Source organism: Trachypithecus francoisi, unplaced genomic scaffold (assembly GCF_009764315.1).
Source record: "Trachypithecus francoisi isolate TF-2019V2 unplaced genomic scaffold, Tfra_2.0 Lachesis_group7, whole genome shotgun sequence".
Lineage (NCBI taxonomy): Eukaryota > Metazoa > Chordata > Mammalia > Primates > Cercopithecidae > Trachypithecus > Trachypithecus francoisi.
Window position 1 is genome coordinate 86,457,579 of NW_022681472.1, and position 12,860 is coordinate 86,470,438.

A 12,860-nucleotide genomic window follows, 5' to 3' on the forward strand; every position below is an offset into this window, starting at 1 on the left:
GAATTCCTTTCCCAAAAAGCTTTTTCTTCTTCTGCCACGTGGCCACAAAAAAACTTTTTCTTTTTCTGCCACATGGCCAGGCTGCAAACTTTCCAAACTTTTATGCTCTGCTTCCCTTTTAAATGCAACTTCCAACTTTAAGTCATTTTTCTGCTCCCGTATATGAGTGTAGCTCATTAGAAGCAGCCAGGCAACATCTTGAACTCTTTCCTGCTTAGACATTTCCTCTGCCAGATACTCTAAATAATCACTGTTTAGTTCAAACTTCCACAGATCCTCAGGGCATGAACAGAATGCAGCCAAGTTCTTTGCTAAGGCATAACAGGCATGATCTTTGCTCCGGTTCCCAATATATTTTTCATTTCCATCTGAGACCTCACTAACTATCAGCAGTTTGGTCACAACCATTTAACTAGTCTCTCAGAAGTTTCAGACTTTCCCTCATCTTTCTGTCTTCTTCTGAACCCTCCAAACTCTTCCAACCTCTGTCTTTTTCCCGGTTCCAAAATTACTTGCACATTTTCAGAAATATTTATAGAAATGCCCCCCTCTTGGTAGCAATTTTTTTCATTAGGTTGTTCTTGCATTGCTGTAAAGAAATAACTGAGACTGGGTAATTTATAAAGAAAGAAGGTTTAATTGGTTCATGGTTCTACAGGTTTTACAGGAAGCATAGTGGTGATATCTGCTCAGCTTTTGGGGTGACCTCAGAAGCTTACAATCATGGCACAAGGTGAAAGGGGAGCAGACACATCACACAGCAAAAGCAAGAGCAAGAGAGAGAGTTGGGGGGGAGGTGCCACATAAACAACAAAATCTCAGGAGAACTCACAGCAAGAGCTGGCTTAGTATGGCCCAAGCCATTTGTGAAGGATCTGCCCCTATGAACCGAACACCTCCCATTAGGCCCCAGTTCCAGAATTGAGGATTACTATTTAACATGAGATTTGAGTGGGGATGAATACACAAACTGTATCACCTATCAAAATGAAAAATCTACAAACTTGTATGTCTATGAATTCTATTTTCAGGTATTCACTATATAGACAGTTTTACAAGTGTAAAAGAGTTATATTTTATTTTATTGCTTATTTGTAAGAGCTCTGTACATATTGTAGATACAAATCCCTTATCAGGTATATAATATGCACATGTTTTCTCCCAATCAATGAGATAATAAACATCCTTTTAATAAAAGTTTATTTCTATAAATTTAAGGGGTATATGTATAATTTTGTTATATGAATATATTGCATAGTGCTGAAGTCTTGACTTTTAGTGTACCCATCACCTAAATAATGGACATTGTACTGGTAAGTAATTTGTTATCTCCCTTCCTCCTTTCAACCGCTAGCCTTCTGAGTTTCCAACGTCTATCATTCCACACTCTTTTTTCCATGTGTACACATCATTTAGCTCCTGCTTACAAGTGAGAACATGCAGAATTTGATTTTGTTTCTGAGTTGTTTGCCTTAAGACAATGGCTTCCAGTTCCATCCATTTTGCTGCAAAATACATTATTTCACTCTTTTATATAGCTGAATAGTATTCCATTGCATATATATACACAATATTTTCTTTATCCAGTCATCCATCAGTGGACACTTAAGTTGATTCCATATCTTTGCTATTGTGAACAGCACAGCGATAAACATACAAGAACAGGTATCTATTTTATATCATTATTTCTTTTCCTTTGAGTAGTTACCAAGTAGTGGGATTGCTGTTACATGCTAGTTGTATTTTTAGTTCTTTGAGAACTCTCCATACTGTTTTCTTTAGAAGTTGCACTAATTTACATTACCACCAACCCTTTTCTTTGCAACCTCGCTAAGGTTATTTTTGACTTCTTAGTAACAGCTCTTTTCACTGCTGTAAAGTGATATCTCATTGTGGTTTCACTTTGCCTTTACATTATGATTAATGATGTCGAGAATTTTTTCATTTGCTTGTTGATCATTTGTTTTCTTTTAAAAAATATATATTTATGGCCTTTGCCCACTTTTAAATGGGGCTATTTTGTTGCTGTTGTTGCTGGAGTTGTTTGAGTTCCTTGTAAATTCTAGATATTAGTCCCACATTGGATGCATAGTTTGCAAATATTTTCGCCCATTCTGCTGGCTATCTGTTCACTCTGTTCATTATTTCTTTTGTGGTACAGAAGCTTTTTAGTTTAATAAAGTCAAGTTCCATTTGTCTATTTTTGTTTTTGTTGTTTGTGCTTTTGAGGTCTTAGTCATGAATTCTTTTCTTAGATCAATATCCAGAAGAGTTTTCCCTTGGTGTTCTTCTAGTACTTTTCTAGTCTTGGGTCTCAAATTTAAGTCTTTAATACATCTTGGGTTGGTTTTTGTGTATCGTAAAAGATAGGAGTCCATTTTTATTATTCTGCATATGGCAATCCAATTTTCCTACGATTTATTGAAAAGAATGTCCTTTCCCCAGTGTATATTTTTGTTAACTTTGTCAAAAATCAGTTGCCTGTAGATATCTGGTTTTATTTCTGGGTTCTCTATTCTGTTCCATTGATCTATGTGTCTATTTTTACACAAGTACCATGCTGTTTTGGTTACTATTGCCTTCTACTGTAATTTGAAGTCAGGTAATGTGATGCCTTCAGCTTTGTTCTTTTTGCTTATGAATGCTTTGGCTCTTCAGGCTCCTTTTAGTTTTACATAAATTTTAGAATTCTTTTCTTCTAATTCTGTAAAAACCGATGTTTGTATTTTTATATAGATGACATTGAATCTGTAGATGTTTGAGACAATATGATCATTTTAGTTTTTTTTTTAACTTTTATTTTAGGTTTGGGGGTACATGTGAAGGTTTGTTACATAGGTAAACATGTATCTCTGGGATTTGTTGCACATATTATTTTTTCACCCAGGTATTAAGTCCAGTACCCATTAATTATATTTTCTGTTCCTCTTCTACCTGCCACCCTCCCCTCTCAAATAGACTCCAGTGTCTGTTGTTTCCTTCTTTGTGTTGATAAGTTCTTATCATTTCGCTCTCATTCATAAGTGAGAACATGCAGTATCTGGTTTTCTGTTCTTGCATTAGTTTGCTAAGGATAATAACCAGCAGCTCCATCCATGTTCCCACAAAAGACATGATGTCATTCTTTTTTATGGCTGCATGGTATTCCATGAAGTATATGTACCACATTTTCTTTAACCAACTTGTCACTGATGAACATTTAGGTTGATTCCATGTCTTTGATAATGTGAATACTGCTGCAATGAACATTTTCACACCTGTGTCTTTTTTTTTTTTTTACCATAAAAAAGATCTTTATGGTAGAATGATTTATATTTCTCTGGGTATATATCCAGGACTGGGATTGCTGGGTCAAATGGTAGTTCTTCTTTTAGCTCTTTGAGGAATCAATGTACTGATTTCCACAATAGTTTAAAGGATCAATATTACTAAAATAGCATATTACCCAAAATAATGTACAGATTCAATGCTATTCCTATCAAACTACCAATGATATTCTTCACAGAAGTAGAAAAAGATATTTTACAATTTACATGGAACCAAAAAAGAGCCCAAATAGCCAAGGCAAAACTAAGAAAAATATGAAAACAAAGCTGAAGGCATCCTGTTACCTGACTTCAAACTACACTACAAGGCTACAGACTACAGTAGCCAAAACAGCATAGTACTGGTATAAAAACAAGTATCCAGACCAATGGAACAGAATAGAGAGCCCAGAAATAAGGTCGCATATCCACAACCATCTGATCTTTAACAAAGCTGACAAAAACAAGCAATAAGGGACTGAAATGTAAAACCCAAATATAAAAACCCTGGAAGACAACCTAGGCAATACCATCCTGGTCATAGGAATGGGCAAATATTTCACAGCAAAGACACCGAAAGCGGTAGCAACAAAAGCAAAAATTGACAAGTGGAATCTAAACAAACCGAAGAGCATCTGCAGAGCAAAACAAACTATCAACCGAGTACACAGACATCCTACAGAATGAGACAAAATATATGCAAGCTATGCATCTGACAAAGATCAAATATCCAGCATCTATAAGGAACTTTAACACATTTACAAGAGAGAAACAAACAACTCCATTAAAAAGCAGACAAAGAGCATAAACAGAAATTTCTCAAAAAAAGACACACATGGACAACAAGCATATTTTAAAAAGCTCAGTATCAGTGATCACTAGAAAAACACAAATGAAAGCCACAATGATCATTTAACAATAGCAATTCTTCCGTTTCATAAGCATGGGATATTTTACCATTTGTTTGTGTCATCTATGATTTCTTTCATCAATGTTTTGTATTTTTCCTTGTAGAGATCTTTAACCATCTTGGTTTCTAGATATTTTTGTTGTTGTTGTTGTTGTGGTTAAAAACAGAATTATCTTCTTTATTTGATTTTAAGCTTGATAGTTATTGGTGTATAAAAATTCTACTGATATTTGTATGTTGGTTCTATATCCTGAAAACTTACTGAATTTTTAAAATCAAATCTAAGATATTTTGGTGGAGTCTTTAGGGTTTTTTAAATGTAAGATCACATTGTCAGCAAATAGAGATCATTTGACTTTCTCTGTTTCCAATTTGGTTACCTTTTATTTCTTTCCCTTACTTGATTGCTCTGGCTAGGACTTCCAGGACTATGTTGAATGGGAGTAATGAAATTGACCAAACAAGATAAGGACATCCTTATCTTGTCTTAGTTTTTAGGGGGAATTCTTTCAACTTTTACCCATTCAGTGTGATGTTGGCTGACGGTTTATTGTGTATGGCCTTTATTATGTTGAGATATGTTCCTTCTGTGCCTAGAAGGCAATACCAAAAGGCACTGTAGAAATGATATAAAAACACTGAAATTTAAAAACATGTCCTGAATGACCATTGAGTCAATGATGAAATTAATATGGAACTTAAAATACTTTTTAATTATTGAATGAAATGAAAGCATAACATACCAAAATATTTAGGATACAGCAAAAGCAGTACCAAGTGAAAAGTTTATAGCATTTTGTGATGCCTACATGAAAAATAAATACAGAAAGATTACAAATTAATAGCCTAATGTCACACCTCAAGGAACTAGAAAAACAAAAATGAATCAAATCCAAAGCTAGCAGTAGAAAAGAAATAACAAAGATCAGAGTAGAACTAAATGAAAATGAGACCAAGAAAATAATGCAAGGATTTGTGAAACCAATAGTTGGTTCTTTAAAAAGATAAACAAAATTGGCCAGGCACAGTGGCTCACACCTGTAATCTCAGCACTTTGGAAGGCCAAAGTGAGTGGATCACAAGGTCAGGAGATCGAGACCATCCTGGCTAACATGGTGAAACCCCATCTCTACTAAAAATACAAAAAATTAGCTGAGTGTGGTGGTGGGTGCCTGTAGTCTCAGCTACTAGGGAGGCTGAGGCAGGAGAACGGCATGAACCCGGGAGGTGGAGCTTGCAGTGAGCCGAGATCATGCCACTGCATTCCAGCCTGGGTGATAGAACGAGACTATATTTCAAAAAAAAAAAAAAAGATAAAATTGATAACTCACTAGCTGGACTAACCAAGAAAAGAAGAGAGAAGATCCAAATAAACACAATCAGAAATGAAAAAGAAAACATTACAACATATATCACAGAAATACAAAAGATTATCAGAGACTCTTATTCACAACTATATGTTCACAAACTAGAAAACCTAAAAGAAATGGATAAATTCTTGGAAACATACAAATGCCAAGATTGAACCAGGAGCAAATAGAAATCCTGAACAGACCAATAAATAGTATTGAGATTGAACCAGTAATAAAAATCTCCCAACAAACTAAAGCCCAGGACCAGATGTATTCACAGCATAAGTTCTATCAAATGTACAATGAAGAACTGGCACCTCCTCCTGAAACTATTTCAAAAAATTAAGGAAGAGGAAATTACCCCTAATTCATTCTAGAAAGTCAGTATCATCCAAGACAATGATATAACAACAACAAAAAAAAAACTGAAAATCAATATCCTTGATGAACATAGATGCAAAAATTCTCAACAAAATACTAGCAACCAAGTCCACCAGCATATCAAAAAAATCAAGATCAAACTCACGATGAAGTGGGTTCTATTCCAGGGATGAAAGGATGCTTCAGCCTACAAAAATCAATAAATATGATTCATCACACAAACAGAAAAATAAAGACAAAAACTATCTGATCATCTCAACAGATGCAGAGAAAGTATTTGATAAAACTCAGCATCCTTTCCTCCATGATACAAACCATTTACTTTTAACATGAATCTTTATATTTAAAGTGGGTTTCTTGTCGATCACATATAATTGGGTTGTTGTTCTTTTTTTATCCACTCTGACAATGTATGTCTTTTAATTGGTGTAATGTGACCAGCCACATTTAAAGTAATTATTGATATAGCTGCATTAATATCTACCATATTTGTGGCTGTTTCCTATTTGTTGCACTTTACCTTTTCCTTTATTTTTCTTTTGATCTCGCTTTAATTGAGCATTTTATATACTTCCATTTTATCTCTTCCTTCAGTATATCAGTAATGGTACTAACAAAATACTTACTACTTTTCCTAAAGTTTCCAATATACATTTCTAACTAATCTAAATTTAACTTCAAATAACATAACATCACCTCACATGTAATTGCAAGTGCCTCATAATAATATTCTCAATCCCTCCCTCCTGTCCTTTGTGAATTGCTTCATTTCTTTTACTTATTTATGTTATTATCACCTAATGCATTGTTACTATTATTGCTTTAAACAAAGTTACCTTTCATATCAATTAAAACCAAAAAATGAAATATTTTATTTTACCTTCATTTATTCTTTCTCTGATGCCCTGCCTTTCTTTATGTAAGTCCAATTTTCTGACATCATTTCTCTCCTGCTCAAAGATCTTTTATTATTATTATTATTATACTTTAAGTTCAATAAGTGTCAATGTGGAATTTTGTTCTCAATAGATACTGGGTAAATTAAATGTTTTATCAAATAATGATCACTGCAACTGAATAGGAGATATGCCAACATTTCCTTTTAAACTGGAGTACATTTATCTCCATTACAGGGACTGTGTGGTCTAACCTTTAAAAACACTGTGCACAGCATTGAACCATGAAGTAAACATTTATTAATCAATTTTGAGGTCTTAGCATATTTCATAATTTAAATTGGTATTCTGATCAAAAGAAAATAAGAAAATAGTGGAACAAAAGTTTTAGAAAAAAAGGGTAGGGAAAGAGGAAAGAAGGAGGTAACAAAAGGAATATTCCTAGCCCTATAGCAACAAATATCCAGCAGGTGCTGAATTTTTTTTTTTTTTCCAGAAAAGAAATAGAATGCTACAGCATAGTCAGTTTTGAGAAAAGGCTAACCAACAACAACAACAAAAAATCATAGGCATGCTCAGATTGCACATGCACAGAAAAATGTTGGAGAGAAACCATTGAAATAGCTCACTGGTCCTCTTGTGTTGCTGCTTATCTGATTATCTGAGGTCAAGAGAACTGAGGACAACAAAGGAAATTAGGTCTTCCATAGTTCTCATTAAATGCTGGAGGAGTCTGACTACTGCTGAGCTGAGCACTTCAGCGGCTTTGGAAAAGGAAGTGTTGTTACTTATTTCACCACCTTCATTGTGCTGGAGGAAATAAGAAATAGCTCTGAGACTAATAATAACAGAAACGGCATCCACAGCAGCAGAGCCCAGTTGCACTTCCTAAAGGCAGTATAAATAATTAAGTGTCTACAGGCAAGCCAGGAGGAATAAAGGAAAAAGAGCTGCAATTGCTGATGTGGTTTCACCCCAGTCCTGTCCATGTTTCTTAACAGGAAAGGGAGTTGTAATGCCAATAATAAAATCTTAGAGCTGGAAAGAACATTTTTTCGTTCATTTACCCAGCCATTATTGGGCACTTATGATAGATTAGTCGTTAGGTTACCTACTAGGAACTTGGATATCACCCACTTCTATGTCGTCAGTCTTCCAGTGAAGAGCTATCTATATGGTGAGTCCAAAAGTGCACAAGAGGATACCTGGCTTGTCCAAACCAAGGGCTATAACTTAGTTTCCTAACTCCCCAGCAAAAATATTTTCAATTAGGCTCCACTTGAACTCTTAAAAATGTGGCCTGTGAATCACTCGATGAATAATTTTCCTTTCTTGATTACATTAAGTACAAAAAGGAAGAGAAACACAATTACAAATATCAAAATTGTTAAAGGCATCTCACCAAGGTGCTGCTTCTGAGAACTCCATGTCTCCATTGCTTATTTGAAACCTTTATTTTGCTTGGCCTCTGGGTCCCACTGCTTCTGGATTTACCTCTTACCTACTGACTGCTCCTTCTTTTTTACCTTTTCTGTATGCTCTCCATCTTCCTGACCTCTTTAATGTGAATGCCTTAGGACTCAGCTCTTTGGCTTCTCTTTGCAATCAGTGCACACACCCTAGATTTACGCATCCAATGCCACAGCCTTAAATAACATCAATATTCTTCTGATGGCTCTCAAATTAGTAGATTTTGCTCTGACCTCCCTCTTTAATTCTACATGTATATCAGAGTGTCTATTTGGCAGCCCCAGTGTGATGTTCCTCTAGAATCACAACCTTAACATACGTAAAACAAACTCTTCTCACTCCACCCCTCATCAAAAAAATCTATTTTTTATATACCTACCCATTCAGGAAAAGGAAACCTTCTTCTTTCATTTGCTCAGGTGAAACACTCGGAGTAACTGGTTCCTCTAATTTCTCCATTTCCTATATTCAATCCATCAGCAAATTTTACAACTGTAACTTTGAAATAATACACACAGCATCCAATCACTTCTCTACAACTCTGTCGCTGCCGCTCTGGTCTAAGCACCATCATGTCTCACCTGGATTATTGCGACAGTCTTCTTAATGGTTTTTCTGCATTTCCTTTTTGCTCCACTGCAGTCTATGCTTCTCAGAGCAGCCTAAGTCACTTCCCTGCTCAAAATGCTCCAATGCACACTGCACTCCATCAAAGCCCTAAGTATTGCTAAAATGATCCATTGTCACCTTTATTCCTGCTACCTCTCAAGTCACATGCCCTATCCCCTATGCCTCCTCCAACTGTCCCTCTGATGCAGCCATCGAGTCCCTTGCTGTTCCTCAAACATAGTAAGCATACCCTCTCTTAGGGTATTTGCATTATCTATTCCACTGCATGGAGGGCTTTATTTTTAGCTATGTACCTACATGGTTTATCTTCACAGAGATCTTGGCTAACACTAGCACCTTTTCACTCTATGGTCCTTTCCTCTGCTTTATTTTTCTCTTTGGTACCTTTCACCATCTGATCCATACTTTGTTTGTTTGTTTGTTTTCCCCTCAAGAACATAAGCACCATGAGAATAGGAACGTCACTTTATTTATTTATGTTTCCGTTTACATAAGTGCATGGGCCCCAGAAATCTAGACTTCTAATTTTAGAGGCCATTTTTTCCCCTCCAGTTTCAAAAAAATTGCACTTCAAAATTGTAATACTTTGTGAAGAAAGGAAAAAGATGAAAAATTATGGGTCTAGGGTCAAGGCAATGGTGGAAGATAAAAAGGAAAGATGTTACATTCATTGAGGAAAAAGGTTGGTCTTGAAGAAGAAAACAATGGGGATGTTGAATAAAGTTAAAAAACAACATTGGCCGGGCACGGTGGCTCATGCCTGTAATCCCAGCACTTTGGGAGGCAGAGTTGGGTGGATCACAAGGTCAGGAGTTTGAGACCAGCCTGGCCAACATAGTGAAACCTCGCCTCTACTGAAAATACAAAAATTAGCTAAGCATGGTGGTGCACGCCTGTAGTCCCAGCTACTCTAGGGGCTGAGCCAGGAGAATCACTTGAACCTAGGAGGCAGAGGTTGTGGTGGTGAGCTGAGATCGCGCCAGCCATCTCCTTCCAGCCTGAGCAGCCAAGCAAGACTCCAATTCAAAAAAAAAAAAAAAAAAAAGTCTAGGAAAAGAGGACAATATCCCAACATAAATGTTAATGTAATTATTTCCATGAGGCAGTAATTGGAATAATCAAGGGAAATTACTCAGAATGAATGCAGTCATGCCCATCTGAAGTGGATCTAAGAGTAGAAGCAGCAAGCAGGGTATCTCTTTGGGTAATGAGAGGGAGAAAGTGTTGGTAAACCGAAGGAAGAAAGCTGCTAATTTTCCCAGAGTCTGTTTAAGATGAAGTTTTGCTCCCATCAGTTAATTTTAAGAGGTTTTAGATTAATCTTTTTAAATATTTCAGCATGATGGAGTTTGGGATTACTTGATGTAAATAGTTCTTACACAAAATGTAGATGTTATCTTAATTAATGTTTTTAAAAAAGGATTTGAGAAAATTCAACAACTGCTTTTAATAAAACAAATAAGCATATAATCATTAAAAAATTAAAAAATACTTTTATTTTAAAATATTTGTATTTTATCATTCTTATCAAACTTAAAAAAAAACATCTCAGACACCATGGCTCATGCTTGCAATCCCAACTATTTGAGAGGCTGATAGAGGCGTCTGAGGCTGCAGTGAGCTATGATGGGACCACTGACTCTAGCCTGAGCAACATCATGAGACTCCATCTCTTAAAAAAATAAATAAATGGAAATGACAAAGATAATTGATTTACCACTTTTGATAATATTCCCTGGGAATTTTGTTCTAATGACATTAAGTGTACTAGAGTTACTCCTATTTGAAGGAATGATACAAAATTATTATTATTTATAGGCAACGTGATGGGAAAACTTGAGTCATCTGAAAACTATTAGAATCAACAAAAAACGTTCAAGGCAGTAGCTTTGTAAAGAATAATTACCCAGTTCATTTTCTACACTTCAGCTCTAACAAGATAAAAAATTTATGAATAAAGCTTAATTCTCATAATGATAAAAACTGATTTAAAGGAATACATAGTAATGTATTTACCAAAATAATTGTTTAGGAATTATATGGGGAAAATTACAAAGAGAAATTATGACTTGAGAAAATCTCATTAAAAACTCATATTGTAGAAAAGAAAAACTAAATATTGATATAATATCAGATCTTCTAAGGTTAATATACACATTAATGTATTTTCCCACAATGAGTCTGTAATTACCCTATAATGAACTTAACCACTTTAGAAATAGAAAAACCCATATCTAAATATTAGAAGTATTGAAGGCATTTGAAAGATTAGTCAACTGTTAACTATATGTCCCATGAATTGGTAGAATGAATAGCTTAACAAAAAATTATACAGGAAAACATTGTGTAATAAAAATATCAGGGATAAATAAGAACTGAATCTTAACAACTGTACTTCAAACAAAGGAATTTTCTTCAGATAACATAGTTTACTTTGAAAACAGATTATTAGTGGCCACTGATAAAGAAACAGTTTATATTTCACATATATATTAGTCATCTGTGCTACAGTAATAAGCAGTCCATAATCTCAGTGGCTTATAATAGGGGTTTTGCTATGAATGTGTGCTCCTCTAAAATTTATATTGAAATGTAATACCCAAAGGTGTGGCCTTTGGGAAGTGATTATGTCACGAGGGCTTCACCTTCACAAATGGGATTAGCATCATTTTATAAGGGCTGTATGTTAGAGGGAGCATGCTCTTGCCTTTCAGTCCCTTCCATCACATGAGGACACATTCTTCATCCCCTCCAGAGGATGCAGCAACAATGCATTCTCTTAGAAAGAGAGAGCAGCCCTCACCAGACACCATGCCTGTTGGTGCATTGATCTTGAACTTCCCAGCCTCCAGAACCATAAGTAATACATTTCTATTGTTTATCAATTAGTCAGTCTGAAATATTTTATTACAGAAGCACAAATAAACGAAGACAACAACAAATCCTTACTTCTCATGCAGGTTGCCTGTCAGTGGCTGCAGAATGGCTGCTATGGCTCTTCTCCATGGATCCAAGTTGAATGAGCAGACCCTCTTTGGAGAATGTCATTATCTGGAGGAGAACAAGAGTCTAGTGGGAAATTCCACTGCCTCTTAAAGCTTCAGCTCAGACTAACGCAGGCCCCATCTGCTTACATTTTGTTGGTCAAAGCAGGTCATAAGGCAAGCCCTAACACCTGAGTCAGGGATAAGTACTCCTTCCGGCATGAGGGCGGACACTGCAGGTCACATGGCAAAGGGAGCAGATGTATAATTCTTTTACAGAGAAGATGAGGTAGAATGATTGGGGGTAACAATATAGCCTACCACAGTATGTCTGTCTGTCCTGTTTAAGATTGGAGTTAAGCTCTGTCAAAACATTTCTATAAAAATTTCCAAGAAGATGAGGGTAAAACCTCTTGTAAAAACATTTCGACTAGAAAGCTTTGTTTAATTTCCATAAATTTTGGCTCTATCATTTACTATTTTTGTCACTCTGGATGTGTTACTCAAATTCTCTGAGCTTCAGTTTGCTTATCTCTAAAGCAGTGGTAAAAATGCTAGTCTTTCATGTTTGCAAAATGCCTAGAATTAAGGATGTTAGTGTTTATCTCACTGCACTATTTTGAAAGAGCTGGTGTTACCCTGCCCTTGTAGCAGTTTTATATTTCAGAGGATATTGTCTGACTGTTTGGGCTTCCCCATCCCGAGTCTCTCTTTATAGTGCCTACTTTATTTTAGGAACTACACAATATTTTCACTACACAATATTTTCATTTCTAGAAATTGTACCACTGATCTGTTCTTGTAAGTGTAAATATGCAAGGGTAAAAACTGTCTATTGCTATGTTGTCTTGCAATGGGTACCTAATAAGTCACAGGTTCCAGTGTTTCTTTACGGTGAAGGCTGGCCACCTCACAACCATCCTAGCTACAAC

General features: G+C 35.7%; 1 long non-coding RNA gene across 1 annotated transcript in view; it reads right to left on the bottom strand.

The window, feature by feature from the left end:
* Window positions 1-12,098, bottom strand: part of LOC117078969 — a 32,844-nt gene extending 20,746 nt beyond the window's left edge. Inside the window, exons 1-2 of the long non-coding RNA XR_004435224.1 lie at window positions 11,894-12,098; window positions 6,094-6,135 (exon numbers count right to left, since the gene is read on the bottom strand). This is a non-coding gene — a long non-coding RNA (uncharacterized LOC117078969). The remainder of the gene's footprint in view (window positions 1-6,093; window positions 6,136-11,893) is intronic.
* Between the last annotated feature and the right edge of the window lie 762 nt (window positions 12,099-12,860).